Raw genomic sequence first — 14,544 nt, 5'->3', positions numbered from 1 at the left:
CATTCATCCCTGGGATGCTAATATGTGCAGCAGAGCAAACTTTATCATAGTCGACACTGAACATCTCCTGCAAATCTTTGTCATAATTAAACACACCACAATGAAAGTGCCTTTTCCCATTTACCTTCATAAACCAAACTTTTTTTAACGAGTTCCCCATCTCAACACACCTTATGTCATTTTTCGGTAGAGTTCGGAAACCCCCTATAGAACGCGCCTGATAAGTGCACGCGTAGCACTATAATCGTCTCTAATTGTGCGCCGTTCTTCATGCACTCTTCTTGTCATGTGAATGGACCAGCACTCATGTCTGGGAGTGGCAGCGCAGAGTGGCCGTAGTACAACCAGCGGTCATCGCGCGGCCAGATGAATGGCCTGCCTGCGTCATTTTCAATTACATTCTGCAGGTTTCAAATGCAGCAAGAGGCCATCATGCCGGATTCCATTCACGTGGAGGCGTATGGATTCCAGGGCGAAATTACTCACCAAAAATGTAATATGATAGATGGGGGTGGGAGGAGAGGTTGGCAGCCATGCAAATTAGACACTGGAAGCGACGGCTGGAAGCGGTAACAATCCCAGTGTTTTTTTAATGTAATAAAAATTAACGCAACGTCGTTCTCCGCATTCCGACCATCATGCTATATAACCGTGATTTAATCACGTCTAATTGTAGCAGATTTCCCAACGAAACGAAGGCTTCTGGGATGGTGAACCACGCGTGTGTGATTGAAGTAGTGTTGTTCCAACGATTTGGATATTGTAGAAAAACAGCACCGCTGCTGCCGTTTTGCGTCCCTCTGCGGTCGAATAGTGAACTACTTGATTCCCGCTTTTGATAAATCAAAAGCACTAGTGAGATTACTTACTTACTTACTTATTGGCTTTCAAGTTATAGGCCTATCGTACACGTTCTCAAGTTCAGATTGAACGCCTTGATTAATAGGCAACTTCTCTGACATAAAAGCTGAAACTCGCTTCAAATCGCCGACTCATCAACAGTGACGTCATGACACACTTTGAAATGAACACCCAGTATAGCCTATGTTATTAATGTACATTATTATTTCATTAATAAATCATTTAAGAAGATAAACGGTTATTAACAAAAATAAAAATACTCTCAAGCTATAATGATTGTACTTTCATGATCAGTTGCTTCTGACGATACTAACTGCAATACCTGAATTAATGAATGAATTAATTAATTAATTAATTAATTAACGAACGGAGAGAGAGGATGAAATATAAATTGAAAGGTACACGATGAGAATCGCGTCCTTGCAACGATTCCTGAAACTCTGGATGGCTCAATGTCGTCTATCTTTCATGATCCAGAGCCGTCCACCTGAGAAATACATCCGTTAACCGAACACTGGATCACTCCGCGAGACGGAAGAGCTTTGCATACTATCTATAGCGCCGGGAGTTATGTAGCAATATATCATTTCTATTTTTCTTACCCGGTTGTGCATGACTCTATTATCCATGGATAACTTATATGCTACAAGGATAAATTTATCTTGTTATCATTAGATCAGTTTTATACATGAGATAATTTATCCATGGCTTATTTCATGCGTTTCAAGAAACGCATTATTCAGTTAAAATAGATAACCTATAAATGTAGCCACAGGTTATATGTAAAACAAGAAGTGGGATATGTGACTGGAGTTTAATTCTACACGCATACTATTTGCATACTATCTGTAGCGCCGCGAGTTCTGTAGAAATATATCATTTCTACTTTCTTTAACCGGTTGTGCATGACTATTATCCATTGATAACTTACAGGCTACAAGGATAAATTTAACTTATCATTAGATCAATTTTGTACATGAGATAGTTTATCCATGGCTTATTTCATGCGTTTGAAGAAACGCATTATTCAGTTAAAATAGATATAAATATAGCTCCAGGTTATACGTAAAACAAGAAGTGGGATAAGTGACTGGAGCTGAATTCTACACGCATACTATTTGCATACTATCTGTAGCACCGGGAGTTCTATAGAAATATATCATTTCTATTTTCCTTAACCGGTTGTGCATGACTATTATCCATTGATAACTTATAGGCTACAAGGATAAATTTAACTTGTTATCATTAGGTCAATTTTGTACATGAGATAGTTTATCCATGGCTTATTTCATGCGTTTGAAGAAACGCATTATTCAGTTAAAATAGATATAAATGTAGCTCCAGGTTATACGTAAAACAAGAAGTGGGATAAGTGACTGGAGCTGAATTCTACACGCATACTATTTGCATACTATCTGTAGCACCGGGAATTCTGTATAAATATATAATTTCTATTTTCCTTAACCGGTTGTACATGACTATTATCCATTGATAACTTATAGGCTACAAGGATAAATTTAACTTGTTATCATTAGGTCAATTTTGTACATGAGATAGTTTATCCATGGCTTATTTCATGCGTTTGAAGAAACGCATTATACAGTTAAAATAGATATAAATGTAGCTCCAGGTTATACGTAAAACAAGAAGTGGGATAAGTGACTGGAGCTGAATTCTACACGCATACTATTTGCATACTATCTGTAGCACCGGGAATTCTGTAGAAATATATAATTTCTATTTTCCTTAACCGGTTGTGCATGACTATTATCCATTGATAACTTATAGGCTACAAGGATAAATTTAACTTATCATTAGATCAATTTTGTACATGAGATAGTTTATCCATGGCTTATTTCATGCGTTTGAAGAAACGCATTATTCAGTTAAAATAGATAACCTATAAATGTAGCAACAGGTTATACGTAAAACAAGATGTGGGATAAGTGACTGGAGTTTAATTCTACACGCATACTATTTGCATACTATCTGTAGCGCCGGGAGTTCTGTAGAAATATATCATTTCTATTTTCTTTAACCGGTTGTGCATGACTATTATCCATTGATAACTTATAGGCTACAAGGATAAATTTAACTTATCATTAGATCAGTTTTATACATGAGATAATTTATCCATGGCTTATTTCATGCATTTGAAGAAACGCATTATCCAGTTAAAATTGATATAAATATAGCCACAGGTTATATGTAAAACGAGAAGTGGGATAAGTGGCTGGAGCTGAATTCTACACGCATACTATTTGCATACTATCTGTAGCGCCGGGAGTTCTGTAGAAATATATCATTTCTATTTTCCTTAACCGGTTTTGCATGACTATTATCCATTGATAACTCTTAGGCTAAAAGGATAAATTTAACTTGTTATCATTAGATCAGTTTTATACATGAGATAGTTTATCCATGGCTTATTTCATGCGTTTGAAGAAACGCATTATTCAGTTAAAATTGACATAAATGTAGCCACAGGTTATACGTAAAACAAGAAGTGGAATATGTGCCTGAAGCTGAATTCTACACGCAACTTTCGTGACGTGCGACTTACCTCACAGACTGACCGGAGCACTGTACCGCTTCACAGAAAACACGCGACTGTCACTGGAGGCACCGACTTCATCAAGAACATTACTTGGTGGGAGTCCTGGCTGCACTGGATGACATCCATCCCCACCCGCCGACCCCCACCACCCCGCCCCCCGCAGAAGAAAAAGTATGATTCCTGTGCTGGAACATCGGCCCGCAACTTTCTTGCATTCCTCACCTGCCCGTCTGCTCGTCGTGTAACCTCGCCATCCAGGTCACTCGCCGATAAAACAGTTTCACTGAACCATGGGAATCATGTCCACGCCTTCGATTAAGGCAGCCTGATGTTGGCATCAAGGTTAACGCAACTCTCGTATTGTATTGTCCCGTTTACACCTTTGTCCTTTGTCCTCATGAATCAGCCCTAAGACCAGCTATTTTATTAATTACATTTGGTACCGCTTTTAAAAATCTATCCTCTACCGTGCTTCAGAGTGCAAGCATAATACTAACACAACCCACTTGATCACCGAAGACGCTTGTTTTATGAAAATGCATTATCAATTCATTAATGTTGCTATAGTTATGTACTTTACTGTGGACAAATTATACGATATATTGCAATTAAATTTAGATGGGAATCATGTCCACGCCTTCGATGAAGGCAGCCTGATGTTGGCATCAAGGTTAACGCAACTCTGTGTTGTCCCGTTTACATCTTTGTCCTTTGTCCTCATGAATCAGCCCTAAGACCAGCTATTTTATTAATTACATTTGGTACCGCTTTTAAAAATCTATCCTCTACCGTGCTTCAGAGTGCAAGCATAATACTAACACAACCCACTTGATCACCGAAGACGCTTGTTTTATGAAAATGCATTATCAATTCATTAATGTTGCTATAGTTATGTACTTTACTGTGGACAAATTATACGATATATTGCAATTAAATTTAGATGGGAATCATGTCCACGCCTTCGATTAAGGCAGCCTGATGTTGGCATCAAGGTTAACGCAACTCTGTGTTGTCCCGTTTACATCTTTGTCCTTTGTCCTCATGAATCAGCCCTAAGACCAGCTATTTTATTAATTACATTTGTTACCGCTTTTAAAAATCTATCCTCTACCGTGCTTCAGAGTGCAAGCATAATACTAACACAACCCACTTGATCACCGAAGACGCTTGTTTTATGAAAATGCATTATCAATTCATTAATGTTGCTATAGTTATGTACTTTACTGTGGACAAATTATACGATATATTGCAATTAAATTTAGATGGGAATCATGTCCACGCCTTCGATTAAGGCAGCCTGATTTTGGCATCAAGGTTAACGCAACTCTGTGTTGTCCCGTTTACATCTTTGTCCTTTGTCCTCATGAATCAGCCCTAAGACCAGCTGTTTTATTAATTACATTTGTTACCGCTTTTAAAAATCTATCCTCTACCGTGCTTCAGAGTGCAAGCATAATACTAACACAACCCACTTGATCACCGAAGACGCTTGTTTTATGAAAATGCATTATCAATTCATTAATGTTGCTATAGTTATGTACTTTACTGTGGACAAATTATACGATATATTGCAATTAAATTTAGATGGGAATCATGTCCACGCCTTCGATTAAGGCAGCCTGATTTTGGCATCAAGGTTAACGCAACTCTGTGTTGTCCCGTTTACATCTTTGTCCTTTGTCCTCATGAATCAGCCCTAAGACCAGCTGTTTTATTAATTACATTTGTTACCGCTTTTAAAAATCTATCCTCTACCGTGCTTCAGAGTGCAAGCATAATACTAACACAACCCACTTGATCACCGAAGACGCTTGTTTTATGAAAATGCATTATCAATTCATTAATGTTGCTATAGTTATGTACTTTACTGTGGACAAATTATACGATATATTGCAATTAAATTTAGATATTTGCTCTGATTTCACTTTGAAACCCAATTTTTCCTCTTTCTGAAAATAATGATTAATGAAATTGGTCTGAACACGAGGTATTTTGCTGAAATAAAAGTAAGAGGTTGTTAATAATACACTACTTAATGAATTCCTTTCATTGCCTTGGAAACAGAGTTACGCATAGATGGCATTCCCGACCTGCGTCTTCTTTGCTTTACGGATAAGCAAGAATAAATAGTTTTCCTCGATGTTATTTTCTCCCTATATAACCCAGCAACGACGTAGGCTGTTTGTAGTCCAGGCAAGAATTCCCTAGCCGAGGAGAATCTGGACGTGATGGGATTGCTTGATTATCTCTCAATGGGAAAAGGACATCTCAAACCGTTTGATCTTCTTTTGTACGATTGAACGGAAATGAACCTTTACCGGAGCAGGTCCCTCCCACTCCTGAGTCTCTCTGTTTGGCATAAACAAGTTTCTCCAGAGTGTGTTGGCCCTTACTTTGACGGAGGCCGTTGCATCACTGTAAGAAACATACTAGAATATTAACAGACTTAACTCTCTTATCATGGCAGTCATCGTATTCATATGACAAGGTGAAAGGTGGTTTTTCCATTGCTAAAATGCAAAGAGTACAACGAAAATATGAGGGGTAGATTTTTTTTGACCATCTACATACATCTTTAAATTTCAAACTGTTGAAGGCAATAATAATAATAATAATAATAATAATAATAATAATAATAATAATGTTTTATTTTCGCTGGCAGAGTTAAGGCCCTAAGGCCTTCTCTTCCACTCAACCAGCCTTAATAAATACAATACATATTTAAATTACGAAATTTACACTACACTTGAAAGGTTCTCCAGCAATATTCTTCAGTTAAGTTTTAACGACTAGTAGACTACATATTTATTTAAATTTAGATAAACATATAAGGTAAAGTAGTTACTTAATTTATGAGCTAATTTAATTCAATCAATTATAATTAATTTGAGATTTGAGATAGCTAGTAAAATGATGAAAATCAATTTAATATAAGCTTACTAGAACTACTGTATGTTACAGGGAGAAGAAACAATATATATAAATCTAAAATTCCTATTTCTATAATGAGAATATTAATGTAATTGCCATTATAGGTTTTGTAAATCTATTTAGAGAAATTAATGATAATAATAAGAATGGACAGATGTTAGTTTCATTATATGTAATAAATATTAATTAGCAATTAATTTGTTAAGTAAGAATTTTGACCTAAATGAAATTATTGTTCAACAACCCCTTACAGCACTCGGTAGCGAGTTCCAATTTCTAGCAACTGAAACTGTATAAGATGAAGAATATAAAGATGTCTTGTGGTAGGGTATAATGAGTAAATTGTTATGATGAGATCTTGTACTTAGCTGATGATATGCGGATAAAGGTAAATAGTTGTGGATATTTCTTTTTAATTTGTTGTAAATTCTAGGGCCGCTTTTAGTACTATGGTTAAAAGCAGTGCTCGTTAAACACTTGGGTTCAAATAAACGTATTGTATCCATGCCTTTGGTTTTGTGTTCGTGTGTATATGATCTGAAATATGTGTGATTTTTTATGTATAAAATTTAATAATACATTGATATAATTTTGATGCGTTTTCAAGATTTTAAATTCTAAAAAAATTTCTCGGAAGGATAATCAATAGGCTTTTTATAGACACTTTGAGTATTCTTTTCTATAATAAATCTAGTGGATTAAGGTTAGTTTTATTTATTAGAAAACTGCCCCCGTTGAGGGTAGCCCTTACGAGTATCCCATCCTAATATTCCGTATTGGGATATAGACTGAAATAAGGCAAAGTAAACTGTGCTTAGTACATCCATTGGTAAGTAATTTCGTAATTGAACGAAGTAATGTATAATTCTATATAATTTGTTACAAAGGTACCTAGTTGATTTGTTTGTCCAATTTCAGATGTTTATCAATGATTATTCCTAAATATTTAACCTCTGAAGATTCATTTATAATTGAGGACCGTTTTTGCAAAACTTGCTAACTGAAAAAACTAAATTTTACAGGAGAGACAAAACACTAAAGTAAGCAAGTTTTGCTGTAGCTCTCACAGCAGAAAGCAAGTTTTGAAAAAAAAACGATCACACTTTGACACACTAAAATGAAGAAGAAAAATAACCCAATTTTACTAAGACGCCTTGAACATTATGTAGAGGCATGCCTTATGTTAACGAATCCATCAAAATCTCAATTTTGCAAATTTTGCAGTTAGCAAGTTTTGCAAAAACGGTCCTCAATTGGAAAATTACAGCAAATTGCGGAACAACCAAAATTGTTCAGTTTAACCTTTAGGGGAGAATTAGATAATTTATAAGATTTACTAGTTAATGAAAAAGGAATAACTGTAGTTGTGGCAGTGTTGAGAGAAAGAATATTCGAAAAAATCAAACCATGCTTCTATTAATTTTAAACCATTATTTGCATTAAAATACGTGTTGTGCTATGTTTTCCCCCAAACAATAAAACTCCTCATCTGCATAGGATTACAGTACACCTTTGCTTTTTAAATTAATTGTTGATAAGCCATTAATGTAATTATATATCAACAACAAAATAGGACCAAGAACTGTTCCCTGAGGAACACCAATATTAATATTGCAAGGTTCCCTAAGAAAATCACAATTTCTTTTGTCATATGAATTCTATCGTTTAGATACGATTTTAGTAATTCTAAAGCTTTTCCTCTGATTAATATTTAATTAATATTAGAGGAGACCATAACATATTATATTCTGTAGGACCAAGAAAAATAATAGTCTTTAGTAAATTTTCCTCTGATTCCTAACACTCGTACAAACTTCTTTTTTAATTTATCACTATTTTGTAGAGGCCTAATTAATGTATGGATACCAAATAGCTTTGATTTGACCAACGTAGGGATTTTTTTACTGGTTGTGGGAATTTTTTAAACGTCTGTAGGGATTTGTCTGAAAAAAAACCTTGCAACACTATCAAAATTCTGTAGACCGCATTTCCGTGGATTAATTTTCTTTTGTAGTAACTACTTTCATATAGATTTTCAAGCGTGATTTCGACGTATTATAATCCGTAGTGTAAGGGACATCACGGTGGATCTAGAAAACAATATTACAACCTGTAAAGCCTAAATATCCATGAGTACAAGCAGGAAATTAATACACGCATAAGAATGAAATGTATTCATGTTTGAATTCTATTCAGCTTCGCTTCACATTACGCGAGAAGACACAGCGGATCACAGAATAGAGCGGCACGGACTTGTGTTTCATTGCAGCGTTTAATCACGTGGCATAATGTCGCACATTGTTGCTCGCCCGCTAGTGTTAACGACAGCTGTAAATTGTTACGCGATGGATGTAGTAAAGTTACGGACGCAAGTGAATTCATGCGTGTCGCATAAACTAGGTCGTTCCTTTAATATTATGACTTACGTGTATTATGAATGTGGTTAACAGATGTCGTGCTACAATCGGCAATATTGTAACACGTTCTGCCCTTGGAAACTTGAGTGGTACGTCGGTGATATTAAAACAGCACAGGTTAACACAGACAAGATTTATGTTCTCTCAACTTCTTACACTTCATTTACTTTGTAATGATACCATTTTTGAGGTCGTAATTTCAATTATTTACTCACAGTGGCAATGCAAAGTGGATGAAACCATAATTGTAATTATTTATTCATTTTTACTGTCATCTGAATTACTGAAAAAATAATTGGAGAGCTAGATCGAGGGAATAAGTGTCTTGGTATTTTCTTAGATATAAGAAAAGCATTTGATACTGTTAATCACAAACTCATCATCATCATCATCCTTCACGAATTAGGCCTCTCTAGACCTGTTTCGGCCCCATCTAGCAGTCTTCTTAAAGGTCTTCCTGATCGACGTTGTCCTCTAGGTTTATATTGCATCATAATTTTTGGGATTCTTGAGTTTTCCATTCTTCTTACATGATCTAGCCAATTGAATTTGTATCTGCTGATTTTTTCTTCTACTGACTCTACTTCTAATTGTTCTAAAATTTCTTCATTCCCTTTTTCGGTCTAAAAGAGTATATCCTGCTGTCCTCCTGAAAAATGTCATTTCCGTTGCTTTGATTCTGTTCATGTCTTTTCTTTAATGTCCAAATCTCGCTTCCGTATAAAAGGGAGGGTAAAGCTAGTGTATTATATATTTTTATTCTTGTAGATTTTTGTACTAATTTATCTTTTAATGTATTGTTTATTATTCCTAGAATTTGTGCAAATTTGGTAATTTTCTTGTTCACATCTTTTTCATTTTGATAAGATATTTCACAACCCAGATAATTGAAATTTTACACTTGTTCGAGGCATTGGTTATTGTGTATTATCTTACTTCTGACTGGGTCTTGTCCTAAAAATGCCATTACTTTTGATTTTTGTGCTGAAATTTCCATCCCAAAATCTTTTAATATTTTATTTAATGTATACAATCCTCTTTGTAAATTATCCTCTGAATTAGAAATTATGACTTGATCATCGGCATAGAGTAAGGTATTTAATGTTAGAGCACTGGTTATTTTGATTCCTGATGTGTAGATTTGGTTCCATTTTTAAATAATTTCATTTATATAAATATTAAATAAAGTTGGTGATAGTGGACAACCTTGTCGAACTCCATTAATAACTAATTTTCTTTCGGATATACAGTTTTAATAGAAAAAATTAAATACGAGTAAAAGGTTATTAAATCCCCGAATGCTTATTTAATCACTATTGAACATAAAAGTGAAGGCGATTGTGCCCACACAATAATAGAACATCAGCTATTTCTGATCACGAGATTGGGAGTTTCTCAGTATGTTAATCCCCTTGTTCTGTTGTAAGAGTAATAATTGCCCATCAGTAATAAGCACGCAAAAAAAAATAAAAAAGAAAGAAAGAAAGAAAAACATTGAAAATTCCTACATTTGTGTAGTGTATTTAAAAAATCCCTACATCCCTTTTCGTGTGAAAAATCGCAACGCCTAGGGATAAATCCCTATACATAACAACACTGATTATGACAGCCTCCTCAACTAGTTTGACTATGAATCGATTTCTAGCTGTATTCATTGGGAATTTATGACTTAAATAAATTGTGCCCACAGAATAATAGAACATCAGCTATTTCTGATCACGAGACTTGGGAGTTTCTCAGTACGTTAATCTCCTTGTTCTGTTGTAAGAGTAAAGGCTGGTTCACAATAAACCGAGAATGGAAACGACAACGAAAACGAGAACGGAAATATTGTTAAAATAAATTAACTATTGCGAATGCTCGTATTTAAATGCATTTATTTTAACATTATTTCCGTTTCCGTTCTCGTTATCGTTTCCATCCTCGGTTTATTGTGAACCAGCCTTAATAATTGCCCATCAGTAATAAGCACGCAAAAAAAAAAAGAAAAAAAGAAAGAAAAAACACTGAAAATTCCTACATTTGTGTAATGTATTAAAAAAATCCCTACAACCCTTTTCGTGTGAAAAATCCCAACGTCGAGGGATAAATCCCTACAAATAACAACACTGATTATGACAGCCTCCTCAACTAGTTTGACTATGAATCGATTTCCAGCTGTACTCATTGGGAATTAATGACTTAAATAAACAAGTAAATAAGTAAATTCATCACAAATCATAATACCATACCAACAACCCTTCCATATATGACAGCTGAACCCGTTGCGATGGACTGCTGTAAAATTGCCAGTGACCACATGAAGTCATGCCTGACAAGTAAACAGGGGTATGTCATTATTATGAAAGCAGGTTAATAAAAACACAGACTCAAGTTGTAATGGATTTAAACGACCTGCCTGTCTCCCTGATCGCTTTATTAAAGTGATATTAAAAAGAAGGCGCACTGAGGAAACGCTCCGAGTTTCTCTCTAGTAAAGAAAACCACAAATAGTTATAGAAGTTTCATAAACTCTTAAAACTTTCCCTTTCTGGAGTATGTCTAATGGAATATTTTATACGAACTTGCAGAAACCGCTGCGGAATGTGGCTAGCGGATAAAGTATTAGGAAAGGAGAGGAGTTACCAACTCGGAAAACAAGGTGGAATTATTGAAGATCAGAGAAAGAGAGATGGGTGAGTGAGTGAGTGAGTGAGTGAGTGAGTGAGTGAGTGAGTGAGTGAGTGAGTGAGTGAGTGAGTGAGTGAGTGAGTGAGTGAGTGAGTGAGCGAGCGAGCTTATGTCGAAACCTCCCCTTCAAATGCGCACACTATAAGGCAGCCGTCGGTAATTTTGTACCCACGTGGACATCACTGGACGCAAGCCGCAATACATAAGATGTAATATCAATATAAAGGGACATCACTTTATTTTTACCAACATTTTTAACATTAACCTGGCTCTACTCGGAAATACTGTTGCACCCTTCCATTACAGGAGTTTGATGTTACTAGTGCAATATGTAAACAAATCATTTTACTAGGTATAGGAGGAGAGAAAAGTAGTGTATCCATTTATGTTGTAGGGAAATACGATATTACGATTTTCAGTTTGATCATAACTTTTACGGAATTTATCAAAATACAGTAGAGTAGTAACATTTTTTTTTTCAAAAACTCAACATTTCAGGCGGCTATGTTCGTTATGTAATGTCTACTTTATTTAGCATATTAATTATTGATGTTATCATACAATATAGAAAGTGCATTTAAATTGCGGGGGTCATAAGTAAAGGGCTGTAAGTGCACTTAAGTTACTTTTGAGAAAATGGGGTTTAAATATTTAAACTTTCGTAAAATCGGTGAAATTTTTTATTTAAATTTTAATGTGTGATGCGATTAAAATATCCCTTTGCCGCTAAAATTTTAGATACTTTTGCTTACACTGGATGCACTTAACTCATGTTATTACAAATGTCACTAGCATTCCTTTGCTTCTAGCCACCTCAATTCAAAAAAAGCTAATCTGAATTTTTAAACAAGTTGCTGAAAATGGTTGCCGTTCATTACAATGCAGGCTTCAATTCAGTACGCATATTATTAAAAACATTTTGAAGCATATTCTCTGAAATTGAATTTATCGTTTCTTGAATATAATTTTTTAGCACGATATTATTAATATAGGTTCTTTCTTCTATATAAAACGCAATCATATTTATGAAACACACTATACACTGCAGTGTTTACTTCACTGCTTGAAGACTTCGAATGCAACAGCGGCCGTAAGTTTGTGTGTCTGACGGGAGCAAGGACATTAGTGAAGGGGTGAGAGTGAAGTACATTCAGAAATGCAGGTACAATAAAAATGCAAGTAAAAATAAAATGATGTCCCTGTAGAACAGACGTCTCAAAAGCGTACTCGCGAGTAAGCCCCTGAACGGAACCGAAGCCAGTACGTAATAAGCGCGCTCCGCCTCACCCATCTCCACCTGTATTGTACTCAATGTTTATGCGCAAACGAAGAGCAGTAGCGAACTGCCATTATCATTGTGTTGGTCGGAGTGTTCCACCGTTTCACAGTGTCTTCTAATCATGGACGTAGTACATTCAAGGATGAATGAGAAGAGAAATACATATATTTTTTTTTGTGTTAGTGGGGAGAATATGAAATGCTTAATTTGTTCGAAAATTTTTAAGGGTTTGTTAAAATTCAACATGCGACGACATTACTCGACTCTTCACAAACAATATCATACAATTACAGGCATGTTGGACATGTGAAAAGAATTTATTTAGGGGCTATCTGTATGACTGTTGGTTATACATAATAATCAGTATATTACAATACGTTTACACTCAGTTCCGCATGACTAACATATAGTTTTTCGTTTAATTTTAGGTGAAGTGCGTAGGCCTACAAATATTTTGATAAATATAAAATAAGAAAATATAAACACAAATCACACACGTGTCCTCAGTTTTAAACAATAAAACCTTCTTACTAGCTATGTTCTAGCTTGGAATATTGGAAAATCAATGAAGCCCTTTACAGAAGCATCATTTGTAAAATCGTGCATACAAGACGTTACTAAAATACTGTGTCCAGAACAAAGTCAAAGTTTAAGAAAATTAAATTGTTTCCAATTACAGTTCAGAGAATGAATTTCAAGATTGTAAATGTAATTGAATCTGAAGTCGAAACCACAATTAACCAACTTGTAGCTTACTCACTTGCATTGGACGAAAGCACAGATAGAAATGACAAAGCTCACCTATCCATTTTCATCCGAGGAGTTAATGAACATTTTACTGTGTCTGAATGTTTTCTAGATGTAATTACGAAATACAACTGGAGAAGATCTTTTCCGGGCACTGAAAGGCACAATAGCAACAGACGGGGCTCCAGCTTCATAGTATGCCAAAATAATGTACAAAAGTATGATATTTGTTATTATTTTGATATTATTTGTAAACATAAGCACACCGTTGCCGCGATCCCCCACTGATCGCTTCCATCTGTTTAGGTACGAGTCTCTCCCCCTTCTCTAGCCTTACAGCACACTGTATTCGGCGGGCAGCATCGAGAACACGAAAGACGATACACTTTTTGGAGACCTCTGATCTAGAAATATAGAGCACTCCGTTCGGATACCAGTGGCGGACTTCCAACCCAATCATCTGACGTAGACTATACCATATTGATTTATAGATGAATAGATTATGTTTTATTTCACCTTTATTGTTACTGTGCTACAACAACCTAGGAAAATACGTCACAAATTGCCACTCTTAATACAACTCGTAAATTTTCGTCTGCTAGTCACGATCTTTGTTTAGATTTTACATGTTTTCATTCAGAAAGCAATTGAGGACCGTGTTTGCAAAACATGCTAACTGAAAAAACTAAATTTTACCGGAGAGACAAAAAACTGAATGGAGACAAATAGGTTATAGATGCAACCATCACACTTTGACACACTATAATGAAGAGAAATAATTCAATTTTACTCAGATAACTTTAACATCGTATAGAGGTCTGCTTTATGTTAACGAATCCACCAAAATCTCAATTTTGCAAATTTTGCAGTTAGCAAGTTTTGCAAAAACGGTCCTCAATTGTTCACGCCACGTGCGCTGCGTTGCAAGATTTATTTCAACGCATTTTGCAATTATTCAATTCAAATTCATGGTTAAACGGTTTAATTTACAAAAAAAAAAAAAAGGTTCAAGACATTAACTGTTCAGATTACTTTTACCTATCTGTTTGTATAGCATTCGACCATTTCTCTCGGGCCATTAC

General features: G+C 35.3%; 2 protein-coding genes across 22 annotated transcripts in view; one reads left to right on the top strand and one right to left on the bottom strand.

The window, feature by feature from the left end:
* Positions 1-3,531, bottom strand: part of LOC138706542 (sushi, von Willebrand factor type A, EGF and pentraxin domain-containing protein 1-like) — a 53,282-nt gene extending 49,751 nt beyond the window's left edge. Inside the window, exon 1 of the mRNA XM_069835967.1 lies at positions 3,425-3,531. The gene's annotated coding sequence lies outside the window, so the exon portion shown is untranslated. The remainder of the gene's footprint in view (positions 1-3,424) is intronic.
* LOC138706539 (coiled-coil domain-containing protein AGAP005037) overlaps positions 1-14,544 on the top strand; it is a 1,408,895-nt gene that overhangs the window by 1,163,018 nt on the left and 231,333 nt on the right. The gene's annotated exons all lie outside the window — the stretch shown is intronic.

The sequence above is a fragment of the Periplaneta americana genome, chromosome 9 (genome assembly GCF_040183065.1).
Source record: "Periplaneta americana isolate PAMFEO1 chromosome 9, P.americana_PAMFEO1_priV1, whole genome shotgun sequence".
Taxonomy (NCBI): domain Eukaryota; kingdom Metazoa; phylum Arthropoda; class Insecta; order Blattodea; family Blattidae; genus Periplaneta; species Periplaneta americana.
This window is presented reverse-complemented; position numbering and strand designations above follow the sequence as displayed.